Below are 13213 nucleotides of genomic sequence, written 5' to 3'. Positions count from 1 at the left end.
ATTTCAAGAAATACTACATATACTTACAAATATCAATAACAATGACTTAAAGACCCCAAGAAATAGTTCACAATATTTCAAGAAATACTACAAATACTTACAAATATCAATAACAATGACTTAAAGACCCCAAGAAATTGTGCACAATATTTCAAGAAATACTACATATACTTACAAATATCAATAACAATGACTTAAAGACCCCAAGAAATTGTGCACAATATTTCAAGAAATACTACATATACTTACAAATATCAATAACAATGACTTAAAGACCCCAAGAAATAGTGCACAATATTTCAAGAAATACTACAAATACTTACAAATATCAATAACAATGACTTAAAGACCCCAAGAAATTGTGCTCAATATTTCAAGAAATACTACATATACTTACAAATATCAATAACAATGACTTAAAGACCCCAAGAAATTGTGTACAATATTAATACAATGTAAACATTAAACAAAACAATAGTCTAAACACAAAAATCTACTAGTGTGAAATCTGCGACCTCTAAAACCATAATTTCTGATCATATACATATTACACATTGAAAAAAAGACAAAATTTAACAAGGACACAATATCAATAATATCAAATTTGACAAGAACAATACTGTCACCAGCTTTCTAAATATAGAACATTAAAAAATTAAAAGTGAAAATCAAAATTATCAGTAATATATTTCAATACTGATTATCTTCCTGTAATGTCATTCACTACTAACACTGATAGAGCTCATCATTTTGAAGAGTGCTTCTTAATCTTTTCACTGTCCAACTTCAATAGAATACTTTGTACTGCACATAATTACTATTACTTGAGATATATAATAAATATACATCAGCACAAATTTACTGCCTGTGTCCAAATTTACAATTACTGTCCAACTTCAATACAATATATATACATGTACTGAACAAAATTACTGACTATTATTTGATGAGATATATAATATACATTGGCACAAATTGACTGCCTGTGTTACAAATGTACAATTACTGTCCAATTTCAATACAATATATATACATGTACTGAACAAAATTACTGACTATTATTTGATGAGATATATAATATACATTGGCACAAATTGACTGCCTGTGTCCAAATTTACAATTACTGTCCAATTTCAATACAATATATATACATGTACTGAACAAAATTACTGACTATTATTTGATGAGATATATAATATACATTGGCACAAATTGACTGTCTTCTTCAGTCAAAATTCACAATTACTGTCCAACTTCAATACAATATATATACATGTACTGAACAAAATTACTGACTATTATTTGATGAGATATATAATATACATTGGCACAAATTGACTGCCTGTGTCCAAATTTACAATTACTGTCCAACTTTAATACAATATATATACATGTACTGAACAAAATTACTGACTATTATTTGATGAGATATATAATATACATTGGCACAAATTGACTGCCTGTGTCCAAATTTACAATTACTGTCCAACTTTAATACAATATATATACATGTACTGAACAAAATTACTGACTATTTATTTGATGAGATATATAATATACATTGGCACAAATTGACTGCATGTGTCCAAATTCACAATTACTGTCCAACTTTAATACAATATATATACATGTACTGAACAAAATTACTGACTATTATTTGATGAGATATATAATATACATTGGCACAAATTTACTGTCTTCTTCAGTCAAAATTCACAATTACTGTCCAACTTCAATACAATATATATATACTTGTACTGCACAAAATTATTGACTTTACTTTATGAGAGATATAATATATATTGACACAAATTTAATATTATCTTGTCTGAAAATGTACAATTACAGTTTTTATAGTTACAATTCTCTAACCTCTGGACAGAATAATATGGCTATATCAAAAACTTGATAACTTGGGCTTCAAGACACTTTAATGAGTGTAATCAATAATAAATAAATAAGCAAATAAAAACTTAACAATTGGCAGCAGTGAATGTCTGAATATCACATTTTTACACAATTTTTACTTTTCTCGCCTTAACTCGACTGGTCCTCTACTGTATCAGCCTGGTTTGACCCAAGGGTGTTGAAAAACACCATATCACCATTAATCTACATGGGGATTGTTTACATCATGTGTCAGTTGATTTAAAATAGGCTGCACTACCCAGCATCACAGTTCAGTTACATTATTAGTTTGAGTATACCTCTATCATACCAAGTGTTATTCCAGGACGTGGGGCTGTCTACGAAGATTTGAATTGTGAAATTGTGAACATACAATATTTACAAAAGATGTTTACTAAATGAAGAATTGTTTACTCCCTGGCTACTAGTTGAACTGTGAATAGACCTTACTTTTAATGATTTCACTACATGCAATTTAACTCTTGTGATATAAAGGGAGAGTAATCTTTGAAAGATTACGGGCACGACACGGCCTAAATTGTGCTGATGTGCCAAACTCAAACTCAACCCCAAGTGTTGTTCACATCATGTGTGTCCTATCAGCTGTTGGAGCCCCACAAGTGTCCTAATAACTGTTTAGGTTCCTTAAATGTCCTTTTAACTGTTCGGGCACCTCAAGTGTCCTATCATTTAGTAAGGCACTTTTTCTCTCCAACCAACTGCTGTGGCACCTCAAGTGTCCTATCATTTAGTAAGGCACCTTTTCTCTCCTACAAACTGTTGTGGCACCTCAAGTGTCCTATCATTTAGTAAGGCACCTTTTCTCTCCTACAAACTGTTGTGGCACCTCAAGTGTCCTATCATTTTAGTAAGGCACTTTTTCTCTCCTACAAACTGTTGTGGCACCTCAAGTGTCCTGACATTTAGTAAGGCACCTTTTCTCTCCTACAAACTGTTGTGGCACCTCTAGTGTCCTCTCTCCTACAAACTGTTGTGGCACCTCAAGTGTCCTATCATTTTAGTAAGGCACCTTTTCTCTCCTACAAACTGTTGTGGCACCTCAAGTGTCCTGACATTTAGTAAGGCACCTTTTCTCTCCTACAAACTGTTGTGGCACCTCAAGTGTCCTGACATTTAGTAAGGCACTTTTTCTCTCCTACAAACTGTTGTGGCACCTCTAGTGTCCTATCATTTAGTAAGACACCTTTTCTCTCCTACAAACTGTTGTGGCACTTCAAGTGTCCTATCATTTTAGTAAGGCGCCTTTTCTCTCCTACAAACTGTTGTGGCACTTCAAGTGTCCTATCATTTTAGTAAGGCACCTTTTCTCTCCTACAAACTGTTGTGGCACCTCAAGTGTCCTATCATTTTAGTAAGGCACTTTTTCTCTCCTACAAACTGTTGTGGCACCTCAAGTGTCCTATCATTTTAGTAAGGCACCTTTTCTCTCCTATAAACTGTTGTGGCACCTCAAGTGTCCTGACATTTAGTAAGGCACCTTTTCTCTCCTACAATCTGTTGTGGCACCTCTAGTGTCCTCTCTCCTACAAACTGTTGTGGCACCTCAAGTGTCCTATCATTTTAGTAATGCACCTTTTCTCTCCTATAAACTGTTGTGGCACCTCAAGTGTCCTGACATTTAGTAAGGCACCTTTTCTCTCCTACAAACTGTTGTGGCACCTCTAGTGTCCTATCATTTAGTAAGACACCTTTTCTCTCCTACAAACTGTTGTGGCACCTCAAGTGTCCTATCATTTTAGTAAGGCACCTTTTCTCTCCTACAAATTGTTGTGGCACCTCAAGTGTCCTATCATTTTAGTAACGCACTTTTTCTCTCCTACAAACTGTTGTGGCACCTCAAATGTCCTGACATTTAGTAAGGCACCTTTTCTCTCCTATAAACTGTTGTGGCACCTCTAGTGTCCTATCATTTAGTAAGACACCTTTTCTCTCCTACAAACTGTTGTGGCACCTCAAGTGTCCTATCATTTTAGTAAGGCACTTTTTCTCTCCTACAAACTGTTGTGGCACCTCAAGTGTCCTATCATTTTAGTAAGGCACTTTTTCTCTCCTACAAACTGTTGTGGCACCTCAAGTGTCCTGACATTTAGTAAGGCACCTTTTCTCTCCAACCAACTGTTGGGGCACCTCAAGTGTCCTATCATTTAGTAAGGCACCTTTTCTCTCCTACAAACTGTTGTGGCACATCATATCCAGTCACCTGTGTGAACACCTCAGGTGTCCTATCAATTTTTGGGGCTGCAACTATTAGGCTTCATATCACTTTTAGGATACATCAAATGTTGTAACTCTATCTCTATGTATATTTATTTATTTATTAGTTTTAATAACCATTATTCTTATATAATCCATAGAATTTTTAGAAAATGTGAAGTCCTGCTATAGCTCCCAGAACCACTTTTTTTTTCAGTTTCATTAACAGTATACTTGAAATGTTTAATCTCACTTCTTTTTATTGAATGTTAGTTTTGTTTTGTTTACAGATATTAAGCTACAAAATTAGATTCCAATTTTTTAGGGTTCTTGTCAATAGTAAAGATTAGGAAAATGGTGATTGCAAAGTCTTACATATGAACAAAAAGAATGCTAAAGATTGTTCTCTTGGGGCTTGATTCAGTGAAAGAATGTTGGACTAGCAGAAGTGTTATGGAGTGTGTGTGTGTTTCTATGGTGACAGTGGGAAGAGGTTAGCGATTGGTTGTGAATGATGCATAATATGTGGCATTGTTGTCATTTTGTCTTAGTTAAGACAGAAGACTCCAGAACGTGAAACCAAAAGGTTGTGTTATTTTAGTGAGTTAGATTTTGTTATGAAATGTTATTACTGAAGTCTACTACAGTTATTTCATTTGATCACAAGTTGATTTTGTCTGTTATAAATTTTACATTTAGTTTTGTTCACAAGGAAGTTATTCAAGTTATTTGAAGTTTCATTAGTTAAGATATACTACGCCTACAGCAGTTTAGTTGTCTACCAGCAGTTTGGTGCTACAAGTCAATGACTGTCAACACCAAGAAGACTAAATTAAATAAAGCTATGTCTATTTCTACATCATTTTGTTGCTACTAACTTCTAACCTGGTGTTACTAACAACTAACGTGAAATGGGAGAAGTAAATTATTATCTAATTCATACTCAACTCTTCAAATTCCATATAATTGTAGATAACTGACATGAAATAAAACATTAACGAAATGTGTATTATTTTTGTAACTTTTCCTCCACTTTGCAATTTTTTTCCTCCTAGATTTTCATCATTTTTTCCTAAAGTCTTTTCAGTTGTAAATTATTTTGTGCAACAAGTTACCAGAAAAACGTCAAGCAAGAGAGGTCACTACACTAAGACTGGATTGTTTTCTCAAAAGAATGGATAGCTGCCTGGTCATGTGGTATGTGCCCTGGACTATTGTGGGGTCATCTTGATGCTCATATCTTGCCTGATGCCATTTATTCTGCTGGATGTTTGGTCAAGGAAGAAGATTCTCTTCAGCTCTCAAGAAACATTCAAAACATGTCAAACATTTGACTAGAATATCAAGCAAGTGCAGTGTACATGTAAGTAATGTTGAAACATTATCTGATCTCATTTATGCATTCTTGAGGACAATCTGCAGCTACTAAACCAGTTACATCAGATCTGGACAAAGTGGTTGCCTCCTCTTCATTAAGGCTAGAACAGAAAGATTTTATAACTCTTTTACTCCACTTTCTGTCAGTGTGTTTCATGGTCATTTGTCACATCACTAAGAAACTTAGTTCATTAAGCACTGGCTGTGTAAGACAGTGTGTTTGTATGTTGTTCCTGTTTGCATCTATATTGTCATTGCTATAGTGGTAACTCTGAGGATAATTGTAATCAAACTGAATTTTCATTTTTTTGGATCTTATCTCGTGGAAATTTTAAATTGATAATCTGCTCCTTGCTTACTTTTTGATGTTTAAGTACATTCTAAAAGAAATGCAATACATAAGGATAGAAATAGAAGAGCAAACAATATAGAGATTGGCTGAGGCAATATAAAGAAAGTGAGATCAAATAAAAGAAAATATAAAAAGAATCAACCTACAGATTTTGAAACAATCTAGACAGTCTCTGCAGCTATTTGGAAACAATCTAAAAAGTCTCTGTAGCTATTTGGAAAGATTGATATTGCCAACTAAACAAAACAAATTAGTTTGGACTACAAGCAAAAGAACTTAGAAAGTTGTGATTTTATTTATCTAGAAATGCACAAACTTTAAAGCAGAATTTTCACTCTAAATATTAAAGCTTTCCATATTCTGTAGACCAGATACACTAAATAGCTAGTTATATTTTTTTGGCATAATTGAAAATCTCCAATAAATTCCCTAGACTTTAAAGGCTTAATAAACATTACATATTTTTTTCACTTGATTTGGGTAGTTATTCTTTGCTGCTGTAGTAGATGTCTTGGGTGTATTTTTTTTTCTTTAAAGTTTATTCATAAAATACTAAATTAAAACATAAAGTCAAAGCTGCATCATCATAATAGTTTTATTTAACATGAAAAGAAAAGCAATAGAATTTTCTTTTTTTTTCCTTTTCAAGGCAAAAGTTTTTCTTATTTATTTTCTTATTCTTATTTAGACCAACATGATGAAAAGGTAGACAACATGAAGATGTGGACCAACATGAAGATGTGGACCAACATGAAGATGTGGACCAACATGAAGATGTGGACCAACATGAAGATGTAGACCAACATGATAAAGATGTAGACCAACATGATGTTGTAGTCAAGCATGATGAAGATGGACCGACATGAAGAAGAAATGTAAACCAAACTATTGATCAAGAATAGGGAATAAAATGGTAAGCAATGCTGTGTATATCTCTTAATGTAGTTTTGTGTTTCACTGACTATGAAAATGTTTTGATCAATTTTTGTTCTCTTTACAGTGAACATCTTGAGAAGTAATACAATTCCTAGAGGCAAAACACAGACACAGTAGATACATTAGAGATTGTTTTCTTTTCTACCATCATTTAGAGCCTTCCTTGTGCTCTCAGGGAACCTGCCATTATGTTTTTACATACCTAGTACATTTCCCTAATGCTACTTCAAAACCAGGCCTTCTCAGGACAATCTTAGTGACCAAGCTGCAGTAGGAAACAAGAATTCTCCCAACCTCAGGTTGAGTACCCATCTACTAGAGTGGCGACACATACTTCTACACCCACAGTTATACATTCTGAACCCTGTAACTCAACCTCACAACATGGTTTCATTACTAGAAGTTGTCCTGAAGTTAGGAAAACTAACAGATACAATGAATAGAACAATCATTTCTAATACAGGTACAACTAGTCAAGTGATGTACTTTATAAGAACTAATTAGTTGGAATTACCATAATTGACTTGTATCTTGTTCTATATTTAGGTATATCTTGACAATCAGTCCAGTCATTTGTTCATTTTTTTTTTAAATATACCTTTTTTTCCCCCTCAATCTTCTTGTTTCAGTGAAATGTTTTTATATTTTTTGTTTTCGGAGGAGGAAAGTTCTATGGTATAGTACCATTATTATTATTGTATTAAGCAAACTTGTATATGTATGTTTATTCATGAATATTAATGAAGAACATCACTTCTGGGTCATCTACCGAAAATATTGTAAACACTATACATGTCTTCAGTTAACTTTAGATATTCTATAGAGTCATAACACCAAAGCCTTGCTACATATTGCTTAATTCAATTTATTATCCCCCCTGCTTTTGTGTGCTATCATATTAATGTTCATTAGTGTCACATCCCCGCACAATTTGTTCTATGCTCTTATAGTGTAAATAGTGACTTAACATTATTTAGTTCTACTAAAATATTATTATATTATTATATTTAAAATAAAACTGTTAACATTTACTATGCTGTTATTAATATGAAAGCTTTGCTGTGTTGCTATAAATGCAGTTTTGAGGTTTAGGCTAAGGGCATCATAGATGAGAAATGTAGTTACACTCCCCTTAACAGTTCAAAATAAAATGTTCCATAAATAAAGAGTCTATTAATATTTACTTTTTGGTATTGACAGACTTCATTAAAGCATTGAGCTCATCCCCTTAATCTATTTAAAACTTTCAAATAGGCCTACATATTCACTTTGTCTTATCTAATGGTGATCATGGGGTATCCACTTTGTCATCTCCATAGTCTCTGGTATAAACAATCACTGTCCTATTGGAGGTTAGGGCTAGGATGTAATCTCTATTTCTGATGGAACACATGTAAAACCAACAGTAGACCTAGACTTTATTAACAGGTCATGCAAACATTTTTTCTTATCTGGCTCTCCCAGAGCTATTTTTATGTATTTTTATTTTTACTACTTTTGTAGGCTAGTGCTAAGCTGTATACTTGTACTTCCCCCTATTATTATATGGGTTAGTGCAATGCTGTTTCCTGTACTGTTGACCAGTGGTCTGTATGTCAGTTTTAGTTATTGTGTACCTGGGACTGCCTGTTAGTTTCAGAATTATTTTTCTTTTTTTAATTTTACTATATGTAAATCTATTATTTAATTTTTTAGCAATATATGTTACATTATTTTTCTAATTGGAACAACTGTCAAAATATTTGACAATATGTTTTTAAAAATATGGCCAAGCCCCGCCCTATGATGTCATAATGGCCACTTCTAATGTTTATGTACTAGATCTTGTCCTTATGTTTTTTTTAAGCTGCAGTGTTTTGTAACTGCTGCTTTAGTCATTGAAATTAAAGTCTGATTTTTTAAATTTCTTCTCTATGTTTCTTGATTTCTTTTAATTCGCTAGATTTGTTTAGTTGAGTTGTCTGGTTGCTTAGGTGACTCTTGGCCACAGACTGAGGTGCACAGATACAACCCACCCAGTAGCGTTACCTTCTGGCAATTGTAACTTCTTGTTAGCCCAGGCTAGACATGACTTGGGCCCCCGCCACGTTAACATAATACTAATATTCTCTTAAATCATTCTAGACAGCATTGAGACCAGGGTTTGAAGACTAGGATTTTTAATATTAGGGCTATTAGGCACCTTTAGGTTTCACCAGCTCTAATGGGTTCCTGACATTTGTAAAGGGAGTTGGTCATTGTGCTGGCCATCTGACACACCCATTGACCATGGGACACAGAAACAGATGAGCTTTATATCATCTGCCCTACAGATTGCAAAGTTCGGAAAGGGAAGTTACACTTGAGTATATTTTTAAAAATTCGCTCTACATTAAAAAAGCTTCCTTTTTTGTTTGTCTCACGCTTCATCTTTGAAATGATTTAATATTGAGGTCAAATTAGATTAGTTGACTAAGAGTTTGTATTATAGATGATAATCACTGACTAAATCTTAATAGCTCTGCCTGTCATATCTTTTTAGTAATTTTCCATTTCATCGCTGATTAAAATTCTTCATGTTCATTGAAGTAATTGCTGTGCATTTCAAGGTGTATTGAGGCCATCACAATGACCTGCTGCAGTTACTTCCCTTTACTATTAACTTTCCAATACATTAATAGTTATCTCAAAATATGAATTCCGTAACATGTATATGCACACCTAACCTCGATGATACGTATATAAATGTAAAAAGACTTGTATACATATTATTTATCCAAGAAGTTGTTTAGTTACTTTTAAGTTAGAGTTATGTCCTTTTGAAACAGTTATGATACCAATTTGTTTAGCCAAATATTGTGCTAAAAATTCTCTTTACTACAAATTCAATAGACCTGATACCCAAAGGGATTCAAAGATAAAGATTCTTCATGTTGCAGTTTTTCATTGATATATTTATTTTATAAGCAGCTTATTATTGTATTAGAACAAAGTTAAGATTTATGTTTTTCTTTTTGTGAAGCTGCAGTCGCATAGCCCTACAATATAGTTCATCATATCAATTCTAGAACAAGCTTTTTAAAAAATTATTTAAACATGTGTTAAGCTAATTAGACCTGGTTCCATAAGGTTGGAATTGTTAGTAGTGATATGGATATAAGCACCCTACTACCAGTACATACATAGATGAAATCAGAAGCTAGCAACTCTGAGACAGTGCTACTCCCTTGCAGAGCCTGCGATCTCAAAATGTATTGGCATTTGCCATTCCTTCCAATAGCTGCATGGAGAGGGGGGAACTGCTGAGTCGTGGAAAACATTCCAACCATAGCTGATGCCTGCATTCTACTTATCTTATAATCATGAATATCTTTAATTATCTTAGTCATTGAGGCTTGGACAGGACATGCAATACTTAGATAATTGTCAGTAACATAATATTAGGCTATATAAATATCCAGTCTATGTAAACCTTGGTACAGCAGGCATATCCAAACACAAGTGAGTAGCCTTCTTCTGTAAGGTACTTCTGTAGTTAAGGAAGATCTCATATTTGTAAACAGGCCAACATTTTAGGCTCCTTAGCTGACAAATCTTTGGAAATTCTAGAAGAAAAAAAAATCAGGGTTTAATATAAATATCATCATCTCTTGAAATTCTTTTTGCAGAAGCTAAGAAAGAGACATCTCATATAAGATAAAATAGATCTCAAACAAGATAGGATAGATCTAAAACAAGATAGTATAGATCTCAAACAAGATCAAATAGATCACAAAAATATAAGATAAAATAGATCTCAAACAAGATAGGATAGATCTAAAACAAAATAGTATAGATCTCAAACAAGATCAAATAGATCACAAAAATATAAGATAGATCACAAGTTAAATCAGAAAGATCTTAAATAAGAAAAAAAAAAGATCTTAAACATGATCAGATAGATCTCAAGCAAGATAAGATAATCATGAAACGTGACATCAAACATAAAAGCAGCTTCTTGAGAAGGTGAAGAAACTGTAGTAATATATAGATAAGCCACATGGAGGACTCGAACTTCGGACCTCAGAACCATCCCCAACGCATAGCAGTGACCAGATGCAAGTCTTCTTCTTCGTTCTCATTTTATAGATGAGGTTGCGTGTCAATGTGGTATGCGCCAGGAGGCCCATTGACTCTGACTTCAGCCTGCTTATCTTTTTGGGTATGCACCCAAAGCCTTTGATCATCCAAGTTCATTTGCAAGGCAGCAGGTGTTTAGTTTCGGAGTTTTCTCTCCCAGATGAACCCCCTATCAAACGAGCTTATACTCGCTTTTTGCAATACTTTCCCTAGATTTCTGAGATGTTTTTAGTAAATATTCTAACCACTGGAATACTCCACCTCATCCTCAATGACTGCAAACCAGTTGGTCCGCAGCTGTTTATTAGGTATTCACAGCTAACTCTTATATCTAAGGGTCCTTTCCCTATCCGCCACCTGGGGACGCGCTTAGTAGAAGGTGGTAGCTCCTCCCAAGCAGATGCAAGTCAAACTCTTTCTTGACTAACCCCGTCAAGGAGTGGCGGAAGGCCAGCTTAGAAACCAGAACTGTTGAGATGACAGTCCAGAGCGTACACCACAAGCAGCAATTCCTGACACATTTTTTTTTTTAAATAAAGAAAAACATTCAGCATGCGTAATTAATGACAATAATGATTTTCAAGGTATTTCAAATGTTTACAAGGTCAAAATTTTGGATCACTAAAGAAGAGACTATTAAATAGACTAAAACTGTAATAATGACAAATGTCTTTTCTTCTGAAGATTAAGGATGAGAGGAGTGTTTCAGTTACTAGAGACAAACACATCTGGACAGAATTATACAGATATATAGAACACTAGCTTCAAATCACATAATTTGCGTATCAGGATAATGACTGTTAATTATGATCTAGGTTCACAGTCAGCAATAAACAAACAACAACCATTAGTGTCATGGCGGAGAATGATACTTTATTATATTGAACGCGTGCACCTTTGCGCACCATATCAACATCCCCTTTTCTTTAAAAAAAAATATAAAAAAAATAAAACATTTCGGGGAGTATCATAGAAAAAAAATAAAACAACAACAACATAAACAACTAAACGTAACATACATGTATACGCTTCAATCAATATGAAACATATCACATTTAAAAATCAACATTCAATAGTTCATTAAGACACATAGTCATTGAATCTTGTCGGTTTCTTCAACTGATCCCTTGGTCGCAGGGAATGATGAGTTGATGAGTGGCGAACGTGTTGATCCTGAGTTCTATTGTCCTGTATGTTGTTATCAGTATCGGGAAATATATCTTCTTCTGTTTCTCTGTTCGGGTTAATATGCACTGTTTCTTTGGTACACTGCACCATTGTCACCTCGAATAATGTAAGCTCTCTGATTGACTTGAGACTGGATTCTTCCACGTCTCCATGTAGGGTCATTAGGAGATTGGAAATAGACCATCTGTCCAGTTTTCAGCTGACTTAAATTTCTTGACCTCTTATCATAAGATGTTTTTACACTCATCTGACGTTTTTCTTTCCTTCTCATAATGTTCTCTTGACATGTAGAAATCTTAATGTTACTCCTTTTGTTTGGTATCAGTGTTCGAGTCATCCGACCAAAAAACATCTGAACTGGGCTTAGATTTGTGTCTTGCCTTGGAGTATTTCTAAATTCCAGAAGAGCTTCATAAGCATCTGACTTTGATTCTCTAGATTTCTTCATTATGTTCTTCAAAATTTTAACTGCTGACTCAGCTTTTCCATTGGATTGATGGTGTCCTGGAGAAGATTTCAAATGAGTCACTCCCCATTCCATCATAAATTTGGAAAAATATTCCGATGTGAACTGAGGTCCGCTATCAGATATACAAACTTTGGGCACCCCATATCTTGCAAATAAAACTTTCAGTTTCTTTATAATTGCGTGTGTTGTTGTCAACTGCATGTTTTCTACCTCTATGAAATTTGAATAATAGTCCACTATGGCTAGATATTGTTGGTCACACATTTGAAATAAATCAATTCCAATCTTGTCCCACGGATTAGAACCTATTTCGTGATGTATTAATTCTTCTCTCTGGTTTGCTGGTTTATTTTTCTGACAAATGTAGCATGAATTGGCTATTTCCTGTATTCGAGCTGATAATCCAGGCCAGAAAACTGTTTCTTTTGCTCTTCTTTTCATTGAGTCTACTCCCAGATGTGCTGCATGGAGTTTTTCTTCTATTTCCTTGCGAAGTGATATCGGTATGATTATTTGTTCTCCTTTCAACAGGAGTCCGTCTTCGTATGTTAACATGTCTCTTAGTGAAAAATATTGTTTGAGTTCAGGTAAACTATTATGTTTGTCTGGCCATCCATTTAGGATATACTGAATAAGTGTTTGCATTGTTCTATCTTTCTCTGTCTCGATTC

At 34.0% G+C, this 13213-nt stretch overlaps 1 long non-coding RNA gene across 5 annotated transcripts in view; it reads left to right on the top strand.

The window, feature by feature from the left end:
- LOC106052950 (uncharacterized) overlaps positions 1–8693 on the top strand; it is a 49244-nt gene extending 40551 nt beyond the window's left edge. For 3 of the 5 annotated variants that reach the window (XR_008774100.1, XR_008774101.1, XR_008774099.1), the window contains 3 exons: positions 5201–5485; positions 6540–6764; positions 6852–8693. This is a non-coding gene — a long non-coding RNA (uncharacterized LOC106052950). Of the gene's footprint in view, positions 1–5177; positions 5486–6539; positions 6765–6851 lie in introns of all 5 variants that reach the window. The other 2 variants (XR_008774103.1, XR_008774102.1) reach the window with 2 other exon arrangements.
- Positions 8694–13213: the final 4520 nt, after the last annotated feature.

This window comes from Biomphalaria glabrata, chromosome 12 (genome assembly GCF_947242115.1).
Source record: "Biomphalaria glabrata chromosome 12, xgBioGlab47.1, whole genome shotgun sequence".
NCBI classification, from domain to species: Eukaryota; Metazoa; Mollusca; class Gastropoda; family Planorbidae; genus Biomphalaria; species Biomphalaria glabrata.
This window is presented reverse-complemented; position numbering and strand designations above follow the sequence as displayed.